Source organism: Parasteatoda tepidariorum, chromosome 7, assembly GCF_982258835.1.
Source record: "Parasteatoda tepidariorum strain Cologne lab strain chromosome 7, Ptep-v5.0, whole genome shotgun sequence".
Taxonomy (NCBI): Eukaryota; Metazoa; Arthropoda; class Arachnida; order Araneae; family Theridiidae; genus Parasteatoda; species Parasteatoda tepidariorum.
Genome location: NC_141761.1, coordinates 44,197,645 through 44,212,326, shown reverse-complemented (window position 1 = coordinate 44,212,326; position 14,682 = coordinate 44,197,645). Strand labels below are relative to the sequence as shown.

The 14,682-nt window shown below is 26.9% G+C and overlaps 1 protein-coding gene across 14 annotated transcripts in view; it reads left to right on the top strand.

Annotated features, from left to right (window-relative positions):
• unc-104 (kinesin family member unc-104) overlaps nt 1–14,682 on the top strand; it is an 85,390-nt gene that overhangs the window by 22,467 nt on the left and 48,241 nt on the right. For 4 of the 14 annotated variants that reach the window (XM_087167762.1, XM_087167759.1, XM_087167764.1 and 1 more), the window contains exon 1: nt 7,356–7,677. The exons of 8 other annotated variants lie outside the window; for them this stretch is intronic. The gene's annotated coding sequence lies outside the window, so the exon portion shown is untranslated. Of the gene's footprint in view, nt 1–7,335; nt 7,678–14,682 lie in introns of those variants that run through there. 2 more of the 14 variants (XM_087167767.1, XM_087167757.1) reach the window with 1 other exon arrangement.

Sequence of the window (14,682 nt, the reverse complement as noted above, 5' to 3'; positions counted from 1 at the left end):
TAGGCTCCTGCAATGGTGGGTCGACATCGTGAGTTTATCTCCCTTTTGGAAAGGGAGGTACTAGATATTTTAGCTGTTCTCTGCGTGATTCACAGACAGTATTTAGTAAGAAAAAATTTCAGTGACTGTTTGCATCAATCATTGCAATATGCCGTACCTGCTGTGAACAAAATTCACAGTAATGCTCTCTAAGATCGATTATTTAGAAAACTGTCTAAGAAAAACGACGAAGAATTCAATCGCTTGCAATATACACCGAGATTCACTGACTTTCCAAAAGCTTCTGTCTCAATAGGTATTGGAATCTTTTCGACTCTGTGCTTGAGTTCCTCGAAAACAGAAATGTAGCTCTAAGAGACAGATTGCTAGAATTTAAGAAAGACTTTGGCAGATTTATCTGTAAAAATTAATGGCATTAACTTATAACTTCAAGGCGACGAGCTCAATTCGATCCCTACAAAATAAGTTATTTTCGCTTTTCTAAAAAAACTGATTTTGTTTTAGCAGAATTTTGGTTGGAATGAGTTCAGCCATGCAGGCAAAATTCTCTCTGATGATGCACATGCACAAGAATATTGTCAACACCTTGACTCTTTGCACATGGACTTTTCTGACTATTTTAAAGATGTTTTGTTCCCTCGAAGTCCCTCAATGGGTTTATGAACCCTTTTGTAAATATTGAAACAGCAGAGGTTCAGATTCACGAGGAATTGGTCGAACTTTTAACTAATGAAACTTTGAAATGGTGATCGTCTCACAGAATTTTTACTTAACACTAAAAAGACTGAAATACCTATATTGCTCAAAAGCAGTCAAAATGACTGCATAGAATAACTAATGAATAAAGAAAGCATAACTAATGTATAAAGAAATTTGTTTAAAATAAAATGTAATATTTTTGTTTTTATTTTCAGTTATATAACAAGTTATTTGTAAATATTAACAATAAAAAAATTATATGTTGTACAAAAAGTCACAAAATTCTAAGAAATTGTGCTATCATTGTTTTTCTAATTGAAATTAAAAAGCAGTCAAAATGACTTCCATGGGCAATCTAGTGTTAAAGGTAACAGTCGTCTCTATCTTGAACTGTAGACTATCGTTAAAAATTTTTTAATTGCTTTCCCTGCCTCCTAACTTATCGAATGTGGATTCAGTGCTGTTACGGATCTTGTGTTAAAAAGAAGAAATCGACTCAAAATTGTGCAAACGTGGGTATTTGCATCTTCATCTCACTAAAAGTATTGAATCGAGCGTTAAGGAATTGGTTCTGAACCATTAAGTACAATCATCCCACTAACACAGTTACTTGAATGTTTCGTTGATACTACTTTTTAGTGTAACAAAATTATTTTGGGTGTTATTTTAATTATCTAATTTAGAATATATTATTCTTTTTAAGCATAGGTTTCTTAGTTGTATTTTTTTTTTTTCATTAAACGTATTTATTTTGATCATGACAAATAGACGGCGATTACCTGCCGTGAGAAAATTATCGAGTTAATCCATTCTTTTTTGAAAAACCAAACAAATTCAAAGCGCAAAATAATTGCTTAAAAAATTTGCCTCTTACAATTCAGCACACATCCCTCCGTCCCCATGCTCAAAATAACAGGATTTTTATGTAGGGGGACGTTGAAAATTTTTTTGCTCCTTAGGGGGGCAGCAACGTTAAAAAGGTTGAGAACCTATGCATTAGAACAATGATAAAATGTATTTAGCATCACTTGGCATGATGTTATTACTCGTGGTCGTCACATGATAGTCAAAATTTACCACAATCAAGTAATTTTCTCCAGTACATATTTCTTTCGAGTGACCGTAAAACACTTACTTTCCAAAGTATCGATATTAAAACTGCTTGTGCTGTTTTAATAATCACCAAATATATCAATATAATATTTTATACCTATATTAGAATATTCGGTACTTATTACATAACCCTTCTACATTTGTGTTTTGTAAAAAATACATTTGCCAGCCAACTAAAGCCGAAAAAATAAATCTTATTAGAACTTTATAAGGATTTTGGATCATGACCATTTCTCTATCTGATCTTTACTATACTATTAAAATATTTATAAATAGTAGTGGGGCTAAGTTCTTTTAATTCTAATTTATTGAAATATTAATGCACTATCTTCGCTACCACTGAAAAAATATTTACTGAAACTACGGAAAACCAGATGTAGAATTCATTCTTATCAAAACTGTCCCAATTACTTTAATACCAGTAGTACTTATTACCGTCAGTAGTACTTATTAATTAAGCGTCATCTGGGAATGGCGATTTTCTACGGTTTTCCTAAGCGAATTTCCCATTAACTTTTTCTTCATTAGCCTTACTTTTTTAGTACATAAATTTTTTTTATTTCAGTTAATACATATTACCAACATATATGAATAATAAATATCTTTTTCTATTCAATTACAGTTGATTTTAAATAACCAATTTTTCAGAAGCACGTTTCAAAAGAATTAATATAAATAAAAACAAATTATATTAAAAAAATTAAAGTACATTCCTACTTAGATCAGCAAAGAAGAATTTATTTTAGATACTTTTTATTAAAATTTTTTTGGTTTTAATTTGTGAAGCAGAATGGGAATCAACGAGTTCTGCTAAAGAATCAAATTGTGTGTGCTAAATGCTTTAAAAATTGTGACCTATGGTTTCAGTATTTCTAATGGAATCCATATAAAACTAAAATTAATTATAATTTTTTTTGTGTTAGCATAAGCAGAATAGGAATCAACGAGTTCTTCTAAAGAATCAAATTTCGTCTGCTAAATACTTTAAAAATGGTGACCTATGGCTTTCTAATGGAATCTATATAAAACTAAAGTTAACTAATTATATTTTTCGCTTTAGCATAAACAGAATGGGAATCAACGAGTCCTTCTAAAGAATGAAATTTCGTGTGCTAAGTGTTTTAAAAATAGTGACTTATGGCTTCAATATTTCTAATGGAATCCATATAAAACTAAAACTAATAACGGTTAAAGTTAATTAATGAATTAATAGTTGAAAAAAAAATTATTTTAACTTGAGCGGATGAATAAAAAGTGTTTTATTATCGAATGAAAATTTGAACAAGATATAGGGAGAGTGTAAACTAATAGTAGGAATGTGCTTTAAAAAAGATTTAAAATAAAGGTTCTCTAGCTTTTTATTTTATTAGTTTAATAACATTATTTAACCAATTTTAAAAATAATTAGAAAATGGATCTGTTAATGCAGTATTTTATTTTAAGCATTTTTAGAACATTTTTCTATCATCAATTTATTTTTTTAGATATTTCTGCATGAAAGCTATGATATCTAAACATTTAAAAATTATATATTTATGTTTTTTTTAAATAGAAATGCAAATTCCCCATTAGTATTTAAACTTAAAAGTGTAAAATTAAGAGAAAATTCAATATTTTTTAATTTGGTTCCATTCAAAATAAAACTATTTATATAAATAATAAAAAATTTACCTATTAAAAAAAACCATTAGGTTTGTATTCTCCTTATTTTATTATTTATTTCATATTCTTCTTGTTCCTGGCCTTAAAATCACCTTTTTAAATTTTAGTAGACTTATAATAAAATAATATATTTATTAAAAAAAATTGACTAATATTTTGAATTTTTTATTCTTTTATATAATTTTATTATATAATTACTAGTTATATAATTTTCTGAAACATTAAAAATTGTAATCGGCTTGTAATATGTGTTTTATTATGAAAACATGAAATTATAAAAATTTATATTACCTAAATAAACTTATAAAAATCCTTTTTTAGGTGCAAAATAGAAAATCTCTTCAAAAACAAAGAATACTCCAGTTAAACCTTCTAACATTTTTGCTATAATGTTAAGGAAACTTACACTTTTATTGATCGTTATTCTTATGATGGATGCCTGCTTGATTAGCTCTTTCCTAGAATTAAAAAATCATATGTCTGAATACCCACTTTTTTTTTTTTTATCTCTTCCCCTTTTTTTCAATTAATTCGTTTTTAGTTATTATTTAGTCTAGATTTTTTTCATGTAAACTTTCATGTCTTATGCAATTTTTTTATACGCATCTATACTTTATTATTTCTTGTCTCATAAAAACACCTACAAAAAAAGTTTTTTAAGCTCTAAACGCGTGAGCTCTTTCCTAGATATCAGGGGAAAAAATTCATTATTGAATTTGAATTTTTTTGTCCTTTTCCTTTTCAATTTACTAATTTTTTGTTATTATTTAATCTGGATATTCCATATACATGCATGTATTACATGTCGGGGTATTACATCTGAGAGTTAAATACAACCTTTTCATGCTCACTTATACTTTATTAACTCTTCTTTCTTAAAAAAATACTCATAAATTAAAATTTTTCATTTTTTGCAGAACACGAAATTATATTTATCGTAGACATTAATGATAATTACTTACTATCAATGCGATTTTTATCATCGAACCCATTCATTAACTCGATGCAGTTTCACTAAAATGTGAAAAATGTTTTAATGAAGTTCCAAAATATTAAAAAGTGTAAGGCAAAGTTAAAATTAGTTAGTTTTAAATTAATTTAAAAATTTTTTTAAAACATTGAGAATATTGAAAATGCCAGGCAATCACTTCTACGATGAGATTTCATTCCTTGAAAATTATCCTGTACTCATAATTAAATCCAAACTTAATAAGACACTCATAAAAAAAAAAGTTAGGAAAGAAAACTAAACTAAAAATTAATTCTGTTGACGTCGCCGATGCCCTATTTTTGCCGATGTTGAGTCATTTGATACGCTCCATGTTTTCCGCCTGTATAGGAATTGTGCTTTTCCTGCTAGTAAACATTATGAAGGAGAAACAACTTTTACAGAGACCTCATTTGGATAGGGGTTTGTTTTATTCACTTTACTGCTGGTATAGTAATAACTTAACTTAGGTTATGGTAAAAGTGTGTGAAAAATACTACAGTGCTTCTATGAATAATTGTTTTAAAAATAACCAAATATATATCTGAATAAACTAAATCACACAAAAATTTGATTTAAAAAATATTGATTTAGATTTTTTGAAGATTTGAATCAGTAGCGTTGGAAACCTATTGATTATTTAAAATTATCACTTTTAATTTTATATGTTGTTTTAATGCTTTTGAAGGTCATAAAAAATGAAAGTATTAAATTAGTTCGAATTCATGAATTGCAATTTATTTAAAATGTTGTTTTTATTCTTTTCCTTTTTGTTTTATTCTGTTTATTGGTAATTATGTCGAAAGTGTTTTATTATCCATATTGCAAAAAATTAATCACTCACTTATTCTTGTAACCAATCTATTCTTTACTTGCATAATTAAAATAATAATAATAATATTAAATCACTTGCAAGGAAATGGCACCAAATATAACATAAAATTTTTATATAATAGTAAGTTTTATATCTTTCCGTAACTGATATCATTGTGTAACATTCTTTATTCTTTCATAAATTCGACGTATCATCAATTTCATTTGCAACAAAAAAAATCACATATAAGAATTATATTGAACTTGGTTATTCCTACCAAAGAAGAATCTCATTGATTAGAAAAAAATCAGGAAAACACGGGGTTTGAGTCTAATACGTCTGGAAAAAAATTACATGTCTTTTGCAGTTGCAACACCAAAACTTATTTGCAGTGATCTTTTTCTCTATTGTGCATAAAAAAAACGTTTTTTTAGGGAGGGGCGTATCACTTATTATTTAAATGGCAACAAAAAAAATTTATTCGAACACAGTTCTTCAAATTCTATGAAAAACTTGTTTTATTGTTGCACTAAGATAGTTAATTAAATCATAATTTCGTTGAAAATTTTCTTATCTATATCTTTTGTTTCATTGAATAAAAGTGACATGTTTCGAACAATCTGTTTGAAAGTATCTTTTCTAATTTTATAAATTTCTCTCTACCTAAGAAAAGTTTCAAAATACACGATGCTTTTAATCAGGTTTATACATTTACTGTAGCAAATCAATTTTTTCTTACCACAAATTAGAAAGATTTTACTTGCCCCCGAAAATGTTATACGTCATTGTTCCAAAATTACTTATCTTCTGCTGCGTTTCATTGTACTGGTCTCAAAAATATTCGATAAAAATCGCATGTAAAATTGAAGAGAGAGGGCGTCGTTCTAACGTACGCGTGTGTGTTATTCGGACAATGACCTTGAAACTAAAACACGAGGATGCCCTCTTCATGGCTTTTTTTTTATTATTTATTGTACTTTTAAATAAACAGTGAAATTGTTATTTATCTCTTTTTTTTGTTATTTGCGTTAACCGCGCGTATATTAAAAATTATCTTCTAGTAGGTATTCTAATAAAAATATTTTTTTTTTCTTCTAATTTTGCGTCAACAATGTTTGATTCTTCTGAGTGTATAAGACTCGCGATAAATTATGTATTGTATTTTATGTTAAAATAATTTTATTTTTTTAAAAAAATTCTCTTTTTTTTTTAATAAAAGATAATAATTTTTTCCTAAATTTAAAATAAGTTAATAAAGTAAGAAGGAAAATGTAAGCATGTATAGACCGCAAAATAAAAAACGAATCCTGCCGCATAACTTTTATGATTACATGACGAATAATAATTGGAATTTAACGAGATAAATTCTCTAAGATTCACGGAGTACACTCTAATTATATTCTATTAATCAATGTTAATTTAAGTTACGACACCAGACTCTAAATTTTTCTTTCTCTGAATAAACATGGCTTTTTCTTTTTTTGACACAATCGATATTTTTCTATTTATTTATTTATTTTCAAAATATGGAGGGTCCACCATTTATAAAATAGGGCTCCAATAGTTTAGTGCTCTGAAAAAATGACTTTTTTCTCGAAGTTGAATGTTAAGAAATAAAATAAAAAATTGCTCCAGATTTTCTATATCATGCATTTTTTTTAAATATATTTCATTGTTATTATTAATGAAAATAAAATAATTTTTTCAAATTTTGCAATCAATTACATTACAAAACTGATTAGAAGGACTTCTAAAAAAAATTCTGTCGCATTTTTTTTTTATTAAATTTTGAGATAATCATTTAAATTTAAACTGAATTTTCAAAAATACATCGAATTTGTTTCTGGCATACATTTTTTGTCCATTAAGTTTGTTAAAACATTGCTGATCTCTTCAACTCCAGATGCGGATAAACATTAAAACAAACTATTTTCCATAACTAAACTGGGAAAGAAAACTAAGAGAGAGAAAAATAGTGAGAATGTGCGTCTGTGTACTGTAATGCAGGCTTCCTCTCATTCTCCGCTGTTCTGCTGGGGTATTGATTTTTAGGGTGAGTGGGCAATGCAAGGGGATTCTACCATTGGTCGGGCAAAACTGTCTTGGTTTGTATGTGGGTGAGGGTGCTGGCTAGATTCTGTGACGCAGAAGCCCTTATTTCTTCATCATTCAGCGGACATATTGAATCTTCTGACATAGGGTTAAATATAGATAATTGGTGCCTTCTACTTATAGAACTTTCGCTATGGCATATGTTAAGCAATATGTATACTGTACTTCCAAAATTGTCTGGGACTTAGAATGTTACTGTGTGTTTTAAGAATCATCTTTAGAAGTCGTTTGATAACAGTCTCTTTCAAAAAGGGTGTCATTTGAAAACAAAATATTTTAATTAAAACTAGTGAGTAATCACATTTTGTCGTCTTACGTTAGTCATGTTTGTTCTAGATTTATGTACTGTTATGTTTTGTTAATTTATTCCATAGAAATATGTTTATATACAATGTTTAAAATTAGTCCTAGGTTCCATTTTCTTCATAAATATGGAATGTCCTTTGTTGCCTTTAGATCGCTCAAATCCATTTTTTTTGTCGTCTGAAGTTAATATATAGTTTGTTTTTAATGTATTTATTTTGAAATTATTTTACGTTTTTTTTTCCAAGAAAATAATCGTTTCATAATATTAATAAAATTCAACTTAACATTAATTAAAATATTGTTTTTAATGATAATGAAAAAATATTAATGCTATTTTTTCATACTAATAAAAAAGCTTTATTACTTACATGGTTTAGGTTACTATTTATTATTGAAAGCAAAATCTTAAGTATGCAAATATTATTCGAACACATCTATATAAATTATTACCTTTGTAATACTATATACTCTATATTACCTTTGTAAATTCGTGAATGCGTAATACCTTGATGACTGCGTCAAATCGTATTTATGGGTTAATTTTTAATAATTGAAATTTTTAATTTATCATCCATTTCATTTATTTGTTATTTTAAACTTGCCATGCGCATTTGTTTAAAGATATATTAGTTTCTCATTCTATTTTTTTTTCTTTTTCATATTTATGATTAAAGTATTTATTGGTTATTAATATAATTTCAATATTATGACCTATGTTTCTTAACAAATGAGCCATAAAATGTCTTGAGTTAAGACTTTCTTCCTCTTCAAAATTATTTCATTCATATTCAAGTTTTTCTTGCTTTCATGAAATTGTGTTATTCTTTTAATAACGAAAACAAATTTATGTAATGAAGAATTTATGTGACTTTACAGAATTAGATTCGACTCTACAGAATTAGATTCAATATTCAATGCATTTTCAAATTTTTTGTTATGTTTTCAGTGTGTCGATTTTTCGTTTGTTGTTTCCTATATTATTTTCATTATATTTTTTTAAATCTGAAATACTTACAGTTAACAAAATAATTTCGTTATTTTTCCATATTTAATTAGTTTTTCATTTATTACTAAATCAATATCGTAAATGGTCTGCATGGGGCATTGAAAGTATATATTTATTAAATTGGGATCCTATAATATTTTTATTTTCCTCTATATGATTAATATCCTACTTAAGGCTATCATGTCCCTCTAAACAGTTTGAAATACTTTTTATATATTTGTATAAATAAATGCTTTTTTTTTACTTTAAAAGATTAAATATCTGTATTATCAAGGTTCATTTTTTTTTTTTTTAAATTATCACAAATTACACATTATTGAGGTTCATACTTATTTTTGTAAAATTATGTCAAATTGTAAAAAAGAAAAAAAGTTAAAATAAAAGTAACTTTATGTAATCAATTTTATCGATAAAATGTAACATCCGTGTAATAATTAAGAAAAGATATTTTTTTAACAAAAAATCATTTAGAAAGTTCTACAAAGGAAAAAAGTATTAGAACAATCGGAACAATTATGTATTTTTGACAGGGTTGGGTTTTTGACGTCAAAAAGTGGTTTTTGACATGACAAGGGTATAATACTGGTTTAAACCGTCAAAAACCCGTCAAAAATGTCAAAAACTAAAGTTAGCCAAAAAAATATATAAACTTCAAAACTACCAACAGTACCAGCATTATATTGAAATTTAATTATACTATAGGTAATCAGCAGGTTTTAAAATATTTTTTAATTAAAATTAAGGTCAAATAACAGATTTAAAATCTCAGAAATTTATACTCAAATGCATGTGCAGAAAAATTTTGCACAAAATTTTTTTAAATATTTATATTTTGAAAAAAAAAAAATTTTTTTTTTTTGATACTTAAGAAAATTAAAAGTTTATTACTATGCATTTTTGACATATAAGGAACATATAACTAATATTTATAAGGAACTTACAAGTTATGTTGTATAAATACAAACTTGATACAAGTGTATGAAAAAAAAATTTAATGTTATACCGAATATCTTTATTATCCAGTATGTTAATTTGAATTTAAAAGTAGTTATATTTGTGAATAATGATAAATATAATTCATATTGTTTATTATATTTATTTATAATTATTACACTTATCATTTTAAAACAATTTTTACCTCTTAATTTTTTCCCCCCACTTGTATTAAGAATACAAATAATGCATATCTTGAAAGCAAGAAGTAATTATTCAACAGCTGAATATTTAGATATTCAACAAAACTATGTATATAGTATTCAGCAAAATGAAATTCACAAGTATTTGGATAAACTAAATTTTCAGCATAGTAAATGAATAGGCTGAATATACTGTAAACCGACACTAATTACTCTGTGTATTTAACAGAAAGCACTTAAATTTGTATTGTCTTATGTTAAAAAGATTATTAAGAAGATTTAAAAGAATATTAAAAAGATTTTTCTTTAAAAGATGTCTAATGTACAAAACTGCTAATGTTTATCTTTAAAAATGTCTAATTTTTAGTATAATCTATACTATACACTAAATTTGGTTATAAATAAATTTCTTAATAATATCACTGCAGATTTTCAATAACACATGAAAATGAATACATAATATTATAAAAGATGTGAGCTTTCAAAAGTACAAGATTTTGGTTACTATTCAAAATATAAGTGTTTCTTCAAAATTTTAAATTTATTTTTTCTGGAACATATTTAGAAACACTATCCTTTATAAAAAAATGTATAAATTTTATGTATTAATTAAATTTCACATATGAATATAGGTTTTTGACATTTTTGACAGTGAGATTTTTGACGTGACGGTTTAAACCATGGTTTAAACTGTCAAAAACTGTCACATGTCAAAAACCTGCCAACCCTGATTTTTGAGAAAAAAAATTATAAATTTTTACTATTTATAGTACAATAAATTAATTATCGTGCTATAAAAACTGTCAAATCGTCGTTGTTGTTTAATAATTCTCATAATTATTACGCTTATTACCTAAACCTTCAATTTCTTTAAAGAAAACTTTTTTTTAAAAAAATCTCTTTTTTTTAGCAATTTTTTTACCTCCGTAAATTAGAGCATATGGCAATAAAATTCTACCTTTTAGTTTTAACTTACAATAATCTAAATCCCTGCAAGTGATACAATTATTATGTACTTTTTTATGTCACAAAATGCGGATTTGTTAAAATTATCCATTTTTAAAAAAAAATCCTTACTTCTTAATCCCACAGTCTACATGGTTTTATTCAACTTTGATAGATTTAAAAAGAATTATAAATTATTGCTATCTTAATTGAATTCGTGAATTCCAAAACCGAAATCTACCGAATCAAAAACAATTTTTTTTTTCTTCTCTTTTTGGATAACTCTGAAAACTGAATGACCTATTTGAAATTATGTCAAGCCTCAAAAATGAGTTAAAATTATATTTTAACTCCGTGATTTATAACGTGATTTAATTTTTTATAAAAAAAATTCTTTACTTAATGACGGAATCGAATCTTATAGCTACTCTTAGTCAGATCGCATTTTTTAAATTACCTGTTGTACAGAAATGAATGAAGTTTAATTTAGAATGGTAGGAATGGTGGGTGCGAATGTATTGAATCTCCCAAATAACACCGATCAACAGAATTTAAATTTTTGTTTATTGAATGAATTAAAATAGCAGTTTGTTATGGAAAATTTTGTTTTGATTTTTAAATTTTTGTAATAGAAACTTTTTTTGATTTCAAATTTTGAAAAAATTTTTTTAGCAATGGTTAAAGTTTTTTAATACAAAATTAAATAACCCTTACTAATGTAAAAATATTCATTTTACGTTACTTAAATGCATTCATCCGAATCACAATTTAATTTTTAACGACTTTTTTGTTTATACTTTACTTAAATGGCATTTTATTTAGTATAAACTTCAAAGAACTTTTTATTTAGCGCCTAGCAATGGTCTGTAGGCATGTTTGATTCTGTTTTCCTTGATAACCATTTTCTAATGTTGAAATATTTTAGTGGAATCGCTTTTTGTGGTTCACAGCACTGAAATCCAAATGTTAATCCAGAAAACATATTTTTAGAGGTATGTTACTTACCAGAGTTTTTGTATTTTGAAGGAACTCTCAAACCAGTCAAATCTTAAATCACCCGCTAGGATTATAATCTTGACGAGCGAGTCTTGCGAACGAGATTATTAACTGGACTTGTTTTCCTTAGTCTAGACCAGTGTTTCCCAAACTTATGACTTTTGTGTGCCCTTTCTAACTTTTTCGTAACGCTGTGTACCACTAATAAAGAAATTAATGTTTTTTTTTGGGGGGGGGGAACTTTTGTTAATAAGTTTATTTTCATCAGTGAGAAGGATGATATTGTTTTTGCTGTGATAACAGTTCATCATAATTCGGTTCTCTTGTGGTCAATTTTAGTCTGAGATGCGATTCCACGTCCAATAATCTATTTCTTTTTTTTCGACTTTATGTCCAGGAATACTGAAAAAGAGACTTCACATAAATATGAAGTTGGAAAAGGCAAAATATATTTCACAACTTTTTCTGTTTAGACTGGGTACATATTTTGCATTTGTAAGCCAGAATGATGTTAAAGTACACTCCTCGTGTTTACTTTTTGAAAATTATCTTTGTACTTATTATGTACTTTGTACGATTTATCTTGGTACTTATTACGGTTTGTTTCAAAATGGCTCTTTACGTTGGACGGTTTCATGCTTTCGTTTGTGAGTTATTCAAGACAAATGACGCAAAGTGGAATAGGCTCATTTTCATCCCCAGTCCATGAGAATCCTAAATGAAGATATTCTTTGTCATACTTGCTGGTTTTCTTCACTTTTTTCTTTCAGTTGATTGCTACTATCATCATTACGTGTTGTAGATCACGGGTCTGTTTAGAAGAAATTTGGGTCCGTTAACGGACCTTCACAAAATATCTTTTCATAAAAAATGACGCTTCACAAAATAATTTATCTTTTAATCGAACCCTTCACAAATTTGTTTATCTTCATTATTGTTTTGTTAATCGAATAAACCCTTCCCAGGGGGGGGGGAGAAAGACAGATGTAAACAAACTAAGTTTTGTCTTCGGCAGACCCTTCTTCCTTTATTTGTGCGAAATAAATATTCTGAGTTCAGCAGTATCGGCTGAATACCAAATATTTGTATGTTGCATCTCTAATTTAGTAGCAGCAATTGCTGTTTATCTTTTAAATTTTAATTTTTTTTTAATTATAATTTTACAGTGTTGAGCATAATCTTGTATCTCTTTACAATTTGAAAACTCCTTGAAAAAGGTTTTTGCAATAACAGGACCCTATTAGTACAAATTAACAAAAGCAGGACCCTGGTTGAAAGAATATGACTTAACGTTTATTTTATATTCACAAATTATGAATAATTTTTTCACAATTTTACAAAAACGGACCTTTCACAAAATGTCTGGACAGACCCCTGTAGATACTAACCAGCGATCTATATTCTATGTTAGGGATAAAAATTATATTTTATAAAAATAATCAAAATAAGTAGAATTTATTACAAACCTTTACTATAAAAAAATCACAACTGGCTGTTGACACCACTAATTATTAACTGTTAACTCTGCAAAAAATAGTCAATAGAAAAATACATAATCGTTAATTTTCATGGCTAGCTTTGTTTTTGAGTAAAATTCTTTAAAATTTTCGTTTGTTGCAAAACATTTCGTATAAGAACGCGTACCCCCGCTATACTGTTCCCGTACCCCTGGGAAAACGCGTACCACTCATTGGAAAAACACTGGTCTAGACTGTATTTAATACCTATATTCGAATCTATATCATCACACTTTTTTGGCAACCACCTTTTAATGAAGCCTCAAGCAAATGGAGTTACATGAAGCAAGACAATTTGCTAAATATGCTATCTATAAAATATATATATTTTTAATAAATGAAGAAAAACGGAGCCTGGTTAGCAACTTTTATGGTCACGTAGACTTTTTCATAGCAAAACAATAAAAAACTGCTACATTTATCCTTAAAATAAAATCCCTGTCGACCAATGTAAATGCTATTAAAGAAATAATTTTGTTATTGCTTTCAGCTTTTCAGGTTAAAAGTTTTGTTTTTTAAAATATTGGGAAATAAAGAATTAATAAGTTAAAAACGCAAGTATCCCCAACAAAACTCTCACCGTTTTGGTATTATAATTTTAAACATTTGCTGATTTGTTTTAAAACTCTAACACTTGTCTAATGTTTAACTTATGGGAATTTTTTAAAATAAAAACAAAACAGAACAAAAAACGCTCTAAAAAATTCGAAAATCTAGCTTCAAGTTGCATAAATTCAAATTAAGACATACTATCCTGTTTTAAAAATGTAAGACTAGTCGATTTTTTTACTTTCATTCATAAGTAAACTTTGATCATTACCCATGATTAATATAAAACAAATTTAAGATTCATCCATTCATAAAGGTTCATGGAATTTGCTTCATGGAAAGGTTCATGACAAACACGCCTCTATTCAAGAAACTATTTCCAATATTAAAATGAAAATATGTAATCATATGCAAATTTTATATTTTTCATTGTGTCAATTTAAATGTCATTTGTAAATGAATACACACAAAGACTTCTTTCACCATGGATTTAAAGTTAGTTTAAATTTACTGAGCTTATTGCTAGCATCAAAAATTGTATTCAACAGTACTTTTTTATTAAACTTAATGAAAATGAATTGTCCGAATTTCGAATAATTAGTATAGAGCAGTGGTTGCCAACTGGCGGCCTACGGGCCGCATCCGGCCCGCGAAACCTTTCATTGTGGCCCGCGAATCAAAATATATTATAATATATTTTGTTATAGTTAACTATAGTTGTCATTTTTTAGGAAAATTTTTGGAGAAAATCTATATCGGTTTTAAATACTTTTAAGTTTTATATCTTAAAAATTTGATATTATGTATAATTATTGTTTAATTAATATTGATATTATGTA